Here is a 17,248-nt window from a genome sequence, read left to right on the forward strand (position 1 = left end):
GAAGCAGGATGAAGGTGAAGAGGAGGAGTCCTGCAGCAGTGAGCTGACGGCGGGCCTATGAGTGGTAAGTTTTGTGGAACGGTAATATTGGCTCAGTGGAAAAGATAGGTATCAAATCCTGGGGGACTTACAGCCATGCACTCGGAGGGGTATTCAGGAAATGAGTTAAGCCTGTGCTCTGTCAAATAACCTGAATAGTCTCAAAGCAGTCTTGTGATGGGAATGATCTAATGGTCTCTCATTTCCCCTATTCTTTACCAGTAGATTTAATACTCTTTATTTACTCTCTATTTAGAGCTTAACTACACTTTAATACTTATCTGGCATGAGGGGGAACTGAAAAGTTCATCAGTGAGACTGGCTTCAGCAGGGACAGTACCAGTATTATTGGGCCATGGTCAAATGGTCAGTGGCATAGTGGTTAGCGTTATGCTTTACAGCGACAGCTAAAAGATTGGTGTTCATTTCAATTCCTGCCACTGTCTGTAAGGAGTTAATACATTCTCTCTGTGACTGTGTGGGGTTCCTCTGGTTCCTCTCACAATCGAAAAGATGCACAGGTTAGGGTTGGTAAGCTTTGAGCATGCTACGTTGGCACAGGAAGCATGGTGACATTTGGGGGCTGCCCTCATCACATCGTTGGACTGTGTTGCTCATTGATGTAAACAACACATTTCACTGTCTGTTTCAGTGTACATGTGACAAATAAAGCTAATCTTTAGGAGGAATTACTGGGACTGTCTGCACAGAGAAGCTGGATTAATGTTAGTGCAGATATGTCATCCACACAGGATGGTGAGGGGAAGCTTTCACAATCCTATGCATATCTAGCTGAATCTGTCATGGTTTCTCGGGCCCCACAAATGTATAGGAGACGCAGAAGATTCTTCAAGAAGGGTTAAGCTTTACTTTGCAAATCAAAGCTGAGATAGTCATTGAGCTAGTCGTTGATTGCCCACCGATCTTTGGACACAGCATTTTTTATAGCAATCTCCTTGTCCAGTTGCTATAGTTGCATATCACACGTACCATACGTACATCTTGTCACTATTGTTTCTACCCATTGACTTAATCATGTTCTAACCTAGATCTCTTAGCTACCTCTCATTACCACACCATTGTCTTTTACATTCCTAAGATTTCATTCTCTAGCAAATAGCAAGTTTACATTCTTAATACTTCGTGACTTAATCATGTTCTAATCTACATCTCTTAGCTACCTTTCATTAACACACCATTGTCTTCTACATTCTTAATATTTCATTCTCCTGCTAAATTGGGTACATGCATAGCAAATAGCAAACTCAGAACTGACCAATATTCTAATCTACATCTCTTTAGCTACCTTTAACACACCACTGTCTTCTACATTCCTAGGATTTCATTTTGGATACATGCATAGCAAACTGACTACATAGTTTTGGTTACACAGCAAATAATGCAACTTTTATACTCCAATAAATCCTACTCTTTAAATCTTACATCACCTCAACTCTGCTCTGTAAGGTGCTCAGCACAAAGTTTCAGCTGCAGAGAACATTAAATCTTGCCTATAGGGAGATTGTTGTGATGAGCAAAATCCCCACAAATAGGGCAACCACAAAGCTTCAAGAGCAACTAATGTTTGATTGAGGAACAGAATATTGAATGACTTGTTTCTTATGGAAAGACTCTATGACATGAGAAAAAAATATTATTTGGCTTAAGTGCAGATATTGTATGATGCCATTTTTGATACAAAGCTGGACAAAAAAATTTCGGAAAAAAACACAGCCTAAATCAGTATTGTCTTAGTTACCTGGTATCCATTTTGAAGTTAGAAGCCATTTTGTTTCAGAACCTGGATGATGCAGGCATTTCAATGACAATCAAGACTCCTGTGAACAAGTTTTGTATCACAGCAAAATAAGTTCAATATTCAGTGGTTTACATTTTTCTCAAAGCTGTAACCTCGAAAACCTATTCAAGTTCAATCCATTCTTTCAAACAGTGATAAATATTCCTTTAAAGATTTGAATCCAAACTAAGTAAATAAAATCACATTTTATCACCACCACATATCTGTCTTTCTTGTGTGTTTCTGTTGCATCTTTGTGTTCCTACCCTATTCCTTGCTTGAGCACTGAATATTCTTTGCTTGTCTCTGCAGTGGTTCATTCATTTCTGCACCTCTGACACCATTTTCAGGCTTTAGGTTGACTCTTCTCGCTTTCCTTCCCTCGCTTTTCTTTTGCACCATCGTGTTAGATTCTCAGTGTTTAATTAGTTGCGACGTTTAATCAAGCAGTAAACTCGTCTTCATGCAAGTGTGAAGTGCGTTGTGAAGAAGGCTGCATCACGCAATGGATAACCGGGTGATTCCCTACTCTCTGAGACTTGTGTCTGAAGCCACTCGTGAAGATGACCAGTGAAAATTCAAGTGATTTTGGTGGGGGGGGGGGGGGGAGGAATCTCAAGGCATTCAGTCACAGGCGAACACGTCAAATTGGACATTGTCTGGATGAAAATTCTGAATGATTTATTTTCCTTTCTGACTTAGTTCTGCTGAATTTTAGTGCTCTGTGGAATATCAGAGCACTAAGCATAAGACTTCGAAAGGAAAACAATCATGATGTCATGCTTTCACACAGCATTCTGCCATTATCCACAGCCATCCCTGATGACATTAAGAACTGACCTGCTTGTTTTTAGCAAATATCCTAGAGATCTCATTATCCTGAGGGTTACCATGTCCTTGAGGTGAATCTCATTATACAATTGTGTTGCTACTTGTACTGAAAGCATTCTGCGTATTGGGCAGTTTTGATGGTTGCTACGTAACTTGAGGTTGTTGACATATTTCAATGATTGACTGGAAGAAACTTTAAGTAATTAACCTTTGGCCACAACTGTAGCACATTAAACAAACCCCTTAGGCATGGAGGGAAGTTAGTTTCACTAATTGGCAAACAGATGACCAAACTTGACTAAAGTGATTATAACAAAAGGAAAGGAGGTTGTACTATTTGCTTGTTGGATGTCAGGGTGCATAATGTGGTGCAATTAACAGGACAGTTCATTCAGTTGTGTGAAGGTCAACTTTTTTTGACGAACTTGCACTCATTTGTATGAATAAATTACTGTTTTTCCTATGTATAAATTTTAATACATCTTTCAAAACAGACAGCCTGTCCCGGGGTTAGAGGACTGCGTATGTGCATTGGGAGAGAGGAACGGGGCCTGTTTTGCTTGTATTGTTTTGTTGCCTGCTCTGTGTTGTACTGCTGAGCACTGTGGGCATGCTGTGTTGGTGCTGGAATGGGGAATGGCCCTTGCAAACTACTCCCAGCGCATCCTTTTTTTTGGGTGTGTTGGTTGTTAATGCAAACAACACACTTCACTATATGTTTTGATGTACATGTGATAAATATATGAAACTGAATCCAATTCTGAATTCATCAGAGCCACCTTTTTCAAAGTAAGTATATCACATCCTATTTCTGTATTGTTCTGCTGACCCTTGTGAGTGTGAGTATGTTTGCGCTGGAACGTGTGGTGACGCTTGCGGGCAGCCCCCAGCACACCCTTGGATGTGATGGTTGTTAATGATGTGTTTCACTCTACGTTTTGATATACATATGATAGATAAATCTGAATATTGAATCTTGACGCCGTGGCAGGGCAGCTATTAAAGCTCTGGGCACTGGAGTTCAGGGCTCACTTCCAACGCCGTCTGTAAGAAGTTTGTGCATTTTTCCCGTGAGTATGTGGGTTTCCTCCCATGTTCTAAGGATGTACTAGTTGATAGGTTAATTGGTCATTGTAAATTGCCCTGTGAATAGGTGGAGTTGAATAGGTGGTTTGTTGGGTGGTGTGGCTTATTGGGTTGGAAGGGACTGTTCTACAGTGTATCTCTAAAAAACAATAAGATTGAATACTATTTTACCATGGCAGTATTGTGTGTCTTATCTGGGCTTAATCTGTCCTCCTAGGACTTCACCTATCTATTTAATTTGGAACTCTGACCCATCTACCTGTCTACTTGCTGTTGCTACCCAGTCCACTGAGGCAAGGGTTGGACTGAATACAAAATTCACAAATACAAAAAGAACAATATATTTATTTATATTCCTGCCCCTGTTTTCCAATTGTGACCAAATTACACCCTCAGACCTTTCATCCCATAGTTACAACTGGTAGTCATGTATAGATATTCACTTTTCGCTGCAGCCCATAATCTCAAATTGATTTCCAGCCAGATCTAGGCTATTTTTTGTAAGCATTTTGTTCTTTGCGTTTTTAATCGTGAGGAACATCGGCAGTGTTTGTTTTCTAAGAGTAAATTTTCCTGATCTCACATATTCTCCCTGATTTCTTTTTTAAATGTTGGGCCTATCTTTCTTGGCAGCCACCCAGAATCAACATTGATTTGCTTCCGCTCTGAGTTGACCAATGAGACCAACGTGGGAGCCACAGACTCTTGTACAGTGGCTCAAAGGGTAGGAGGGTGGATGGTTTTGTGAGTACCCCTCTAGGGCCAGTGGTACCCAACCTTTATTGTGCCATGGACCCCTGCTATTAACTAAGGGCTCTATGGAGCCCAGGCTGGGAAACCCTGCCCTAATATTTACACAGGGCTTCTTTGTGCCCCTGAGGCATGGTCTTGACGTTCTCAATGCCATCCTAAATGCTCTTTCTCTACCTTAACTGAACTTGGGAGAGGAGCTCCCAGGAATCGGTCTGGATGTTTCAATGGAATCTTTGAACACCTCTGAAATCTACCTCCTCCACCCACCTGGTAATCACCTCCCATGACAGACTCAGAATAGAACTTCAATTGTCCAATATGTACTTTTGGTTTAACAAACAAACCAAGTCCACATTTCAAGTCATCTTCATCTTCCCAGGACAAATGTGGACCTAGCCCGCTTGTGTGTTTGCTAACCCCAACTTTGTTGATGGTTTTGCACCTTGCTATTTGCAAGGTGAATGCAGCCATTCATCAATATATCCTGTATTAAATATTAGAGTAATGGAGTTGGACAGCACAGAAACAGGTCTTTCAGCCCAACTTGTCCATGCAAGTGAGATGTTCGTCTGACTTAATCCCATTTGCCTGCATTTGGCCCATAACTCTGCCTTTTCAAGACATGCAATTATCTGTCTTTGAAACATTGGATTTGTACCCACCTGCAGCTTCATCTGACAGTTCATTCCATATACCCACCATCTTCTGTGTGAAAAACATTTCCGTCAGATTCCTTTCCAACCTTTCAGAATCAGAATCAGAATCAGGTTTAATATCACCAACATATGTTGTGAAATATGTAATACATGATAATATAGAATGAAAATGTGAATTACAATAAGTATATACTTATATTTTACCTCTTGCTTTATATTTATGTCCTTTAATTTTAAACCTTTCTAGCCTGGGGATAAAGATTGTGACCATCCCTCATGATTTCACACACCACTTTGCCATCTTCCTCTCTGAGTAGTAAAGTACCACCCTATCCAACCTCTTTTTTTTAAGGCCCCCCATCCTGGTAAGATTCTTCTGAATATTTTCTGCATTCTTTGCAGCTTCATGACATCGTGGTTCACCGGAATTGCACACAGTAGTCCAAGTGCAGTCTTCCCAACAACTTGAACTGTTGAAACATAGAGCACAGAGCACAGAACATGTAAATTATAACACAATACAGGCCTTTCTGCTCACGATGTTGTGTTGACCTTTTAAGTGACCCCAAAATCAATCTAATGCTTCACTATCACATAGCCCGCCAGTTTTCTTCTATCCATCTACAGCAGGTCCCATATATTGTCCAACTCCTGTTTTTATTGAATGATCAAAGAAAGAATGTGCATTTATATAGCTCCTCGCATGAGTCTGAATCTCCCAGAAGGCTTTACAGTCAGAGAAATATGTTTGAAGTGTAATACAGTGATCATGTGCACAGTAAAACTCCAGTAATGATCTGATGCCCTGCATACAATTGTTTCCTCAATTCGGCTACCGGAGAAGTGGAGCGGCTTCATCAGATTCCATCTCCGCTGCGCGCCTCGGCAGCTGCCGTCTAGCAATGAGACCCCTTCATTATCGGTGCAATCAGTGGTTTTCTGGCATGATTTTTTCCTGATATAGTGCAATAGAGCAAAAGGTGTGATCGCACCTGACAGCAATTAGCGTCTCCACTTAGATGAGCCAAGAAATGTTCCTGGAAAGCTGCCCGTGGTAGAAAGAGAAGAGAACCAGTGCAAGTATCACAGATCCTTGCTGAGTTGCCTGAAATCTTGGAAAGAAAAGCTTTGGTCTTCAACAAAAGTGTCATTAATTTCATCAGGCAGAAGCCAGTGCTCATCCTGTCCATAAGACACAGGAGCAGATTTAGGCCATTCAGCCCACTGAGTCTGTTCTATTATCCCATCAAGGTTGACTTATTATCGCTCTCAACCGCATTCTCCTGTCCCTCCCCATAAATTTTGATACATTTATTAATCAAGAACCAAGTAACTTTCTGCTTTAACTATACCCAATGACTTGGTCTCCACAACCATCTGTGGCAATGAAATAAATTCCACTGATACACTGTCCTCTGGTCAAAGAAAGTTCTCCTCATCTTTGTTCTAGAGGGATGGCCTTCTATTTTGTGGCTGTGCCCTCTGGTCCTTGCCTCCTCTGCTATGGGAAGCATCCTCTCTATGTCCACTCCATCTAGGTCTTTTAGTAATTGATAGGTTTCAATGAGATTCCCCCCCCCCCTCATTTTTCTAAACTCCAGCAAGTACAGGCTCTGAGCCTTCAAATGTTCATTGTACATGAACCATTTTATTCCCAGGATCACTCTCATGAACTTCCTCTGGACCCTCTCCAATGCCAGCAGTTCCTTTCTTAGTTAACGGGACCAAAACTGCTCATAGCCTCCCATTAATAGCTTTCAGCAGAGGCTGATTTGTGTAACGTAATGGTTCCGTATTTCCTCACAACATAAGAGGAGGATGCTTTGACCTATTGGGTCTAAACTGGGTCACATTGTAAGCTGATCCTCCCTCCACTCAGTCAGCACTAGAGGACAGGATCAAACCAGGCTCTCTGGAGTAGTAAGGCACCAACTTTACCATCTGTGCCACTGGGCTGCTTCTGCTTGTCCCTGTTGCAAATGAACACCATAGAGTCAAAGAGCACTACAGCGACAGAAACAGGCTCTTCATCCTATCTAGCCTAGTGTTTCTACTTTAAAAGCTGACAGACTGAGAGTAATAATTTTTCCTAAACCTTCATTGAGATAAACTAATCTCATTGCATATGTGTTCACCTTCTGCCTTATTAAAACTAAAGCAAAGAGCTCCCCAACTAGTCTGAGAAAATATATTGCTCTATCTTTAGTGTTTCTTGGAAGCAATATGGCTGGAGCATTTGCCTTATAACTGTCATGAAAGCCATTTTCAGAATCAGGTTTAATATCACTGGCATATATTGTGAAATTTGTTGTCTTAATTGGCAGTAGTACAATGTAATATAAAATAACCGAAAAAAACACCAATTACAGTCAGTGTATATAGATTAAATAAGTAGTGCAAAGATAGAAATAAAAAAGTAGTGAGGTAATGTTCAAAGGTTCAATGTCCATTCAGAAATTAGACGACAGAGGAGAAGAATCTGTTCCTGAATCTTTGAGTGTGTGTCTTCATGCTTCTGTACCTTCTTCCTGATGGTGGCAATGAGAACAAGGCATAACCTGGGTGATGGGGTCCTTAATGATCAATACTGCCCTTTTGAGACATTGCTCCTTGAAGATGACCCGGACACTACAGAGGCTAGTGCTCATAATGGAGCTGACTAAGTTTACAACTCCCTGCGGCTCATTTTGATCCTTTGTAGTAGCCCCACCCCCATACCAGTCAGTGGTACAGCCAGTTAGAATGCTCTCCATGGTATTATCTTTAGAATTTTGTGAGTGCCTTTAGTGACATACCAAATCTCCAAGATATTGACACCCAAAAACTTGAAATTGCTCACTCTTCCCACTTCAATGTCGTAAAGCACTTTTGAATGATTAAAATGTGATAAAGTGTTACAAAAAATGCAAATAACTCTTTCATTGGTGTATTGAAGAATTTACTAATTAATTTTATAACAAATACTGCTGTCCTGCTTTGAAAGAAAATCAGAGAACACCTTCACTTACTGCAAAATTATATTTTCATGTTATTTTGTTAGGGGCAAGTGAGACAGTGTTGTTTCAATTTGATTTATGCTGTAATGTTTGTTTAAAAAAACTGAGAAGGCTTTGTGGTTGTCCAGTTGATTTATCATCAACATTATTCAACTATTACAAACACCAGCAGGGAACTTGGTCGGAAGAGGAGGAACAATCATGTATTAGTGTGCTGCTGCAGTCTAGGATCATGAAAAATGGTGTAGAGAGTGAGGAAGGAATCAACTGGCAGCAGTAACTGATGGGCAAACTCTATAATTAAGAAGTAAGTGTTTGCAGAAGCATTTATTCATAGTGGTTATCGTTTGGAGTTTACTGTCTCAAGAAGTGGTGGAGACAGTCGCACCGGGCTTTCAACAGAAATTGGATAGGTGCTTGAAGGGGAATAATTTGAAGGGCTGCAAGGAATGAGTGGGGAATGGCATCAGATCACTGTGCTACAAAACCCCTGCCATTACCAATGGAGAAGATGAGAGAATCAACCTTTTCTGTGACAATAACATTTCAATCATTCAAAAAGCAGTTGCAGATGAGACTCTTTGTTATGGAGCATTTGCTTGTGTGTCAGCTTGTTGTTCATTCCTTCTTGTTGTCTTCTCCTCTGACAGGGTGATCTCGAGAGGGGCAGGGACAACAAGGCTGGAGGGAGAATTGCAGAAGGTGCAACAGGCGGTACAGCGATTGAGGAGATGAGGGTGTGAATAGGAACCGGCACTCAGTGGCCATGTTATTAGGCACACCTGTACGTACACACCAACTTGTTAACGAAGATATCTAATCAGCCAATCATGCAACTCATTGCATAAAAGCATGCAGATGTGGTCATGAGGTTCAGTTGTTGTTCAGACCAAATATCAGAATGGGGAAGAAATATGATCTAAGTGACTTAGATTGTGGAATGATTGTTGGTGCAGATGGGATGGTTTGAGTATCTCATAAGCTGCTGGTCTCCAGGGATTTTCATGCATGACTACCTCTAGAGCAAGGGTTCCCAATCTGGGGTTCACAGATCTCTTAGCTAATGGTAGGGGTCCATGGCATAAAAAAGGTTGAGAACCACTGCTCTTGAGTTTACAGACAGTGCTGCGAAAAACAAAAACAAAACCAGTGAGTGGGTAAAAATACTTTGGTAATGGGAGGGGTCGGAAGAAAATGACCAGACTGGTTCAAGCTGACAGAGAGGCAACAGTAACTCATGTGTTACAACAGTGAAATGCAGAAGAACATCTCTGAACATATAACACGTTGAACCTTGAAGTGGATGGGCTACAGCAGCAGAAGACCACACTAGGTTCCACTTGTGTACCTAATAAAGTGGTCACTGAATGCATATTTGGAGTGGGATTACAGAACAGTACAAAGTTGTAGTATAGATCCAAAGATGCCATGAGGATTTAGTGAGACAGTAGGAAACAATCATGAACTGTACTTATAAGTGGATGAAGGCACAAGACCAGCAACTTTGCACCAATTGATTGTACTTTAAGAGAGGGAAAGCAGGAAAGCCTAATAATCTCTGTTAACAGTCTCTGTTATAGGTTATATGGAGAGTTGAAAGTCACATCAAGTCACACCTTCAGTGATTCTGAACAGCTTCTTCCCCTCCGCCATCAGAGTTCTCAATAGACAATGAACCCAAGAGCGCACTACCTCTTTATCTTTGCTCTTTTTACATTATTTATTTAATAGTTATACAATAAGCCAGGGGATTTAGTGGGGATAAGCTCCCACTACCTATTAAGTGCACCCAATGGCATGCATTTCAAATAGCCTCTGACAACCAGGTCCAGCTTCTGGTTTTCACATGTGGCTTAGCAACTAAGACCAGCGGGACTTTTTCTATTGATAGGAGAAGAGGCAAAGTTAGGTTACTGGTACCTTAAAACCAGATGCTTCAGGCAGATGGGGTTACCTGTCGTGTTTGGCAGCTCATCAAGGAGAAGGAAAACTCTGATCTCAAACCTCCGCTGTCTTGTGGCTACACCCACTCACGGGGAAGACTTTGGGAGTAAACCCTGAAGGAAAAATCCAGAGCTGGAGTACCCAAGGCAGTCCAACATTGAGTAATGCCTATGATGCCAATGGTGCCAAATTGTATTGGTCTCTGCTGTTCCTTTGGATTCATTAGCTGCATGGAGAAATGGAGCCTGCTACATGGGCAACAGCTTGCTCTCCATATCATACTGCTCTGGTGTGCATATGCCTTGCTTATCACATAGACAACCAGGTCACAATATCCATGGTCAACCCCAACCAAAAGAAGAACTTATACTGTAGAGATATATATTTTTCTTATCGTAATTTACAATATATTTTTATATGTTACTGTGAACTGGTGCCACAAAACAAATTTAATGACGTGTCATTGATAAGAGATCTGATTCAGATTCTGATTCTGAAGTAAGATATTAAGGTTACATCCCATTAGGTTAAACTTAACTAGACCTCCACAGAGTCAGTGATATCTGTGGCTAGAATCCATTGTTGAATATGAGATTTACTAACGCTGCTTCCCTGTTTCAGGTAATTTACAGGTTTTACCTCTGCAATTCCTGTTTGACCACTAAATTCTTTCAACATCCTGTTAATTTTTTGTATTCCAGCTTCTAGCATCCGCAATCCCTTTTGTCTTCAAGCTACCTCATCTCAGGTAGTAGAAAATTTAATGGCCAGGAATCTGTCCCAGATTTTCAGACTTTCAGCATAGTTGAACAGGATAAGAAAACCATTCGGATTTTTGCTTCCGTGATTCAGTAGCACTGGGGATCCACTGTCTCCTGACTGAGATGAAGCACCGAGGTCGGCTCTACCACTGGTGTGAGATCAGTGGAACTGCACACAGCTAAAAGCAGAACTTTTAAATTTATTAATTCCTTAAGAAGATTTGAAGAACTCAGGTCTTGGAGACTTGACAAATGCCAGTGGCCTTGAGAAAACAAGGAAATGGAGCAAGAGGCTTTGAACAGTAAAGCTAATATAGGAGTGTAAGAGACTCTGGAGGATAGTTAAGAAAGTGCAAATGAAATCATAGGTATGTATTTATGCTGATATGAAACTACTATGAAGCTTATTGTTATTGTCTGAGGTAAAATGTTAGAGTTTATGCTAAAGATTTGCTGACCGTTTCCTGAGACGTACTGTATAAGATTACTTTGTGTATATATTATCATAATCTCACATGCAGAAGAAATGAGAAAGTTCCCACATTTAGGGTCGGTTAACATCCTGAAATAATTGATGATGGAATGAGTTTTTTTTTCCATCTCACCAATGATCTGAGTGCTATGTTATTTCCTTACCGGCCATGTTAGCTTCACACATTTCTTTTTGGTATTGCTCAGGTTGGAGAATGTAGTGGGCAAGCATTACAGCTGGCAAAACAAAGGCGGGGAGATCAGCAGTAACTTTAACATGATTGCTTTTCATCTTTATGTGAGGATTCAGACACAGCATCTTGCCAAATACTGGAAACACTCAGCAGGGCAGGCAATATCAGGGTTAGTCTCATATCTCTGCCCAGGTGTAATAGCTATTGACATTCTATTGTGAATAAGGCCACACTGGAATGCTTCTGAATTTGTATTAACATCTACTAATCAGATCAAACAGCAATAACTTCACCCTGAAGTCCACTGCATTTTACCTGGTAGTATCTGATGACAGGTAGTTCAGAGATATTTACTCTGCAGTTGGTCAGAAACTCTTTGAGCATGACACTGGAGGAAAATAAATGTTTTTAAAGAAAAGCTCAAATCTTTGTTTATTGCCATTACTTCCTCCTTAGTGAAGTGCATAATTGAAGTAAAAGTGGAAGATCAAACTGTGCCTGTACCTGAGGTGAACCGAAAAAAGCTTCAAGAAAATAGCAGAAAACAGGCAGAGCATTAAACTAGTTGGGCAAAGGTTTTGATCTTTGGGCAATTGAAATGAAAGGATAGGAAAATTTTAAGCAAAGGAAAAAGGTTCAGAGAGGAATAGAATTGTTCTTACATAACTATCTGAAAGGTTCTCATTCCTTTTGGATCATTTAAACCTGTTTTGACCCCTTTAAAACTCATTAGTTTTCTGAAAAAAATGATAATACTGGAGGATTGAAACAAAAACAAAAGCAAAACTTGCAAGCTAAAAATATTGTTTTTTTACAATCACTTCTTGTTTTTAATCCAAAAAAAAAGTGAATTTAAATGTCATGCTAACACGTTCAGGCAGGACTCCGTGTTTGGGTCACTCATCAGTAGACGGGAAATAATAGCAGACTGGTCCTTTTGACTGTGACTTTGCTAGACCTGGAGTAGTGATATTTCTGCTTCAGCTCATCCAAGGTGATGAGAAGATCAGACTTTAGATTCAGATTCATGTTCAGATTTATCACATGTACGTTGAAACATACGGTGAAATGCATCATTTGTGTTCAGAACCAACACGACTAAGGATGTGCTGGGGGCCAGCCGCAAGTGTAGACGCACATTCCACTGCCAACAGAGCATGCCCACAAGATTTGTCAGAACAACACAGGCCAAACAACTACACAACAGTGAAACAAGCCCCTTTCCTTCCTCTTTCCCACCCTCACACATGGACAGTGCTTCAACTCCAGGACACGCCTCCTGTCCTCCAATCTCCAGTCTTCGGCCATCAGGCTTACACAGTATTTACAGTCAAAAGTCCTGCCGACTTCCATTCTATTGGCTCAGCTGAAGAAAAGCTAAAATATCCCTGAAGATTTGTACTTCCATATTCTGAAGGAGTGAGCTAGAAAACCAAGGAGAGAGGTTTTTCCAGCTGCCTTCAAGGAACAAGGGGTTACTTCCACTGTCCCATTGTTGTCGCTGAATAGAAAGTTGAAAGAATTGTATTTCCCAGTAATATTCCATAAATGCACTTCATGTGCATTTTTCCTGTCAGTTCTGCTTTGTTCAAGTACTAAGTGCATGGCTCACTTTTATCTTATTCTTGTAAATAAGCCCTAACGAAGTGATATGAATTCATAAACATCCCAGAACCAGCATGAAATCTGCTCACACATCTAGAAGCATTTATTACGGGACAACATTAATTGCAAATTCAAATTCATTTCATTTTCCAAATGTCAAGTGCCTTCCCATTCTTGACCTTCCCTCATTAATAGAAGCCAGTTAATCCTTTTCCTTAGCCTGTGGCTCTTAATGTATTTAATTCCCATTTAATTCCAGACTCTCAGTGAAAGCAGGCGCATCGCGCGCAGCAAGATTACAGCATTACAGGAGGAGGTCACAGGCTGACAGACTAAGGCCAACCAAGGGCTTTGGCAGTGGGTTCCTAAATGAACTGCTGAGGAGCACAAAAGACATTAGTGGTGCATTTTTTTTTAACATAGCCTGCTATTAAAGCACATTACCAACAGATCAATCTGGCAGGCTCGTATGTTTCCCTCCTGGACAGAGAGCTGCAAAATAAATGAGACGTGTTCAGCATCAGCCGGTTTTGGGCAACTTAAATGTGCCGTTAATTAAACAAATCTGCAGAAGAGCAGGCTCTGCCTTGGTGACTCAAAGAACTTTCTCCCTGGTTACAGAAGTCACGGATTCATGCCCAGCAGTATCCATACCTTGTTGTGTGTATAGTGCTGTTCATTCACTTTTCAGAGTGATCCTGCTACTAAATAGCTTCAGTTTAGAACTATTGAGCTATTTAATACATATCAGGCCCTTCAGCCTAGCTCATCCGTACCTGTTGCCTATCTAGGCCAATTCTCTGCCCGCAATAGACCCTTACCTCTCTGTTTTTTTTTCTGTTAAGGTCTGTCCAAATGCCAATGAAAAACCCTCACACACAAAATAGAGGAGAAACTGAGCAGGTCAAGTAGCAACTAAGGAGACGAATAAACAATTGATGTTTCAGGTCCTGAAAAAAAGGTCAGCTGTTTACGATTTACATCAACGATTTAGATGAAGGCATTGAGAATAACATCAGCAAGTTTGCTGATGATACTAAACTGGGTGGCAGTGTGACAAGTGATGAGGATGTTAGGAGAATTCAGGGTGACTTGGATAGGCTGAGTGAGTGAGCAGATACTTGGCAGATGACGTTTGATGTGAATAAGTGTGAGGTTATCCACTTTGGGAGTAAGAACAGGAGGGCAGATTATTATCTGAGCGGTGTCGCGTTAGGTAAGGGAGAAATACAAAGAGATCTAGGAGTCCTTGTTCATCAGTCACTGAAGGTGAATGAGCAAGTGCAGCAGGCAGTGAAGAAGGCTAATGGAATGTTAGCCTTTATTACAAAGGGAATTGAGTACAAGAGCAAGGAAATGCCCTTGCATTTGTACAGGGCCCTGGTGAGACCACACCTGGAGTATTGTGTACAGTTTTGGTCTCCAGGGTTAAGGAAGGACATCCTGGTTGTAGAGGAAGTGCAGCGTAGATTCACAAGGTTAATTCCTGGGATGTCCGAACTGTCTTATGCAGAGAGGTTAGAGAGACTAGGCTTGTACACGCTGGAATTAAGGATATTGAGAGGGGATCTGATTGCAACAAATAAGATTATTAAGGGATTGGACAAGATAGAGGCAGGAAATATGTTCCAGATGCTGGGAGAATCCAGTACCAGAGGGCATGGTTTGAGAATAAGGGGTAGGTCATTTAGGACAGAGTTAAGGAAAAACTTCTTCCAGAGAGTTGTGGGGGTCTGGAATGCACTGCCTCGGAAGGCAGTGGAGGCCAATTCTCTGGATGCTTTCAAGAAGGAGCTAGATGGGTATCTTATGGATAGGGGAATCAAGGGAAATGGGGACAAGGCAGGAACCGGGTATTGATAATAGATGATCAGCCACGATCTCAGAATGGCGGTGCAGGCTCGAAGGGCTGAATGGTCTACTTCTGCACCTATTGTCTATTGTCTAATGAAATGTCGACTGTTGATTCCTCTCCATGGATCCTGGTGAGTTCCTCCAGCATTTTGCATGTGTTGCTCTGGATTTCCGGCACCTGTGGGACCTCTTGTGTTTATGTTTTTAAGTTCCTGTTCCATTGTTGATTCTTGGTTGTTAAATTTGCTCATGTGTTTCCACCAGCTTTTATCTCCAGTAGTGGCCTCAGATGTTCAATGGGGAGGGTGATGTGAGGGAATTCCCATCCTTGGTGAATCATTACACAAATGTCCTTCTCATCTATATTGAGAAAAATATTTATTTGTTCTTTGTACTTACATTTATTTGTTTTCTGCGTAGAATAATCAGGGGGAATTCTGCAACAGATACCAATCCCACATGTTCTAGGAGCCTGGTATACCTGTGTGTAGATCCTGCCTGCTTTGAAGGTGAAAGAGCTTGATGGACCACGTGAAGATTGCAATTACCACAGGAATGAATCCTTTACATTGGTAAGAGATTTCAGAGTCTGAATAATAAAATAAATGCTTTAATTTGTTTAATTGTGTACCTCTGTGTCATTTCTGCAATTAATCCCTCAAATAAGTAACAAATCCTTCTAACATCATTCATCTGATTCAATTAGTGCATCTATGTAGAGATATGCTTACCATGCATAACACAGTATACGCAGTCAAACACTGTACTTTAATACTAAACCCTCTAAAATGATGGTTATTTGAAAATAGTTTCAATAGGTGCATAAGAGTTTTTCCTTCGTATGCTGTTCTGTAGCCCAATAACAATATGATGGTCAATATCGTGATACCTGGTTGACTGCTTCTTTCAAACTGACAGGCTGATTCTGCAGATGTTGGAAATCCGGAGCCACACACAAGAATAAACACCCGAGTAGCCTCCAACATTATGGCATGAATATCAATTTATCTAATGTCTGGTAATTTCTCTGTCCCCTTTCTCTTCTTTTTTATTCCTCGTCTGGTTACCCTCTCAGCCCTTCTCTTCTCCTTGCCTGCCCATCACCTTCCTGTGGTGCACCCACCTCCCTCCCTTTCTTCCATGGTTTGCTGTCCTCATCAATTAGATTTCTTCTTCTTCAGCCCCATATATTCTCCATCTATTCTCTACCAGCTTCTGGCTTCATCCCCTATCCCTCATGCACCTACCTTGCCCCTTCACCTATTATATGCTAACTTGTACTCCTTCCTCTCCCCCCACCTTGTTATTCTGGCTTCTGCCTCCTTTCTTTTCAGTCCCAATGAAAGGTCTCAAACCATAATCTCCACTTTTTACTCCTGTCCATAGATGCTGCCTGACCTGCTGAGTTCCTCCAGCATTGTGCGTGTGTTGTTTGTTGAAAGTGGGTTGTGTTTTTTCTCGTGGACAGTTTCTCCTAACAGGGAACTACTTAAGGTAAGCAATGTTATCCTGAAGAAATTACATGTCAGTGATATTTGGAATTGAAAAAGCGAACAACGAGGCCAGTGAGATTGAAGAAGCTGGGAGAGAGGTACATCTGATTCCACACCAATATCCAAAACAACTTCTCCCAAGTTTCCTTCATTGAAACATTCTTCTAATCATTATTTTCCTGGTAATCCCTGCTCTCCCATTGTTATAATTTGTGGTTAAAGAGACAGACAGAGACACAGCCCAGTCCATCATAGTCAAAGCCCTCCCCACTAATGAGCACAATTACAAGGAGCGCTACCTTAAGAAACTACCCATCATCAAAGACCCTCACCATCCAGGCCAGGCTCACTTTTCACAACAGGTTGAGTACACCTTATCCAAAATGCTTGGGGCTAGAAGAGCTTAAGATTTCAGAGTTTTTCGGATTTTGGAATATATAATGAAACAGCTTGGGATCACCATTATTTTTGACTCAATTTACGTGCTACTGGTAGACAGTCTTTGTCTGCACTTGTTCATCACACTTATGTACTGATTCGGTGGCTCAGCATGGTAAATTTTCATCAGGGTCGATCCTGGCAAACTCATCAATGAATTTCTCTGCTGCTTCGTGTCAGCAGATGCTTTATCACCACAAGTCTTGAAAAAATTAATACCATGCTTTTACTTAAATTTCTGCAGCCTACCTGTTGAATATTCACAGTTACCTTAAATTTTCAGTTCATTGTGATAGATCTTTGCTTGTTTCATGGTCACCATACCATTA

At 41.0% G+C, this 17,248-nt stretch overlaps 1 long non-coding RNA gene across 1 annotated transcript; it reads left to right on the top strand.

The window, feature by feature from the left end:
* Positions 1-10,680: 10,680 nt before the first annotated feature.
* On the top strand, positions 10,681-16,535 carry LOC132382549 (uncharacterized). The gene is made up of 4 exons (XR_009508387.1): positions 10,681-11,232; positions 13,980-14,095; positions 15,409-15,560; positions 15,907-16,535. It is a non-coding gene; the product is annotated as an uncharacterized LOC132382549 (long non-coding RNA).
* The last annotated feature ends 713 nt before the right edge of the window (positions 16,536-17,248 follow it).

Source organism: Hypanus sabinus, chromosome 28, assembly GCF_030144855.1.
Source record: "Hypanus sabinus isolate sHypSab1 chromosome 28, sHypSab1.hap1, whole genome shotgun sequence".
Lineage (NCBI taxonomy): Eukaryota > Metazoa > Chordata > Chondrichthyes > Myliobatiformes > Dasyatidae > Hypanus > Hypanus sabinus.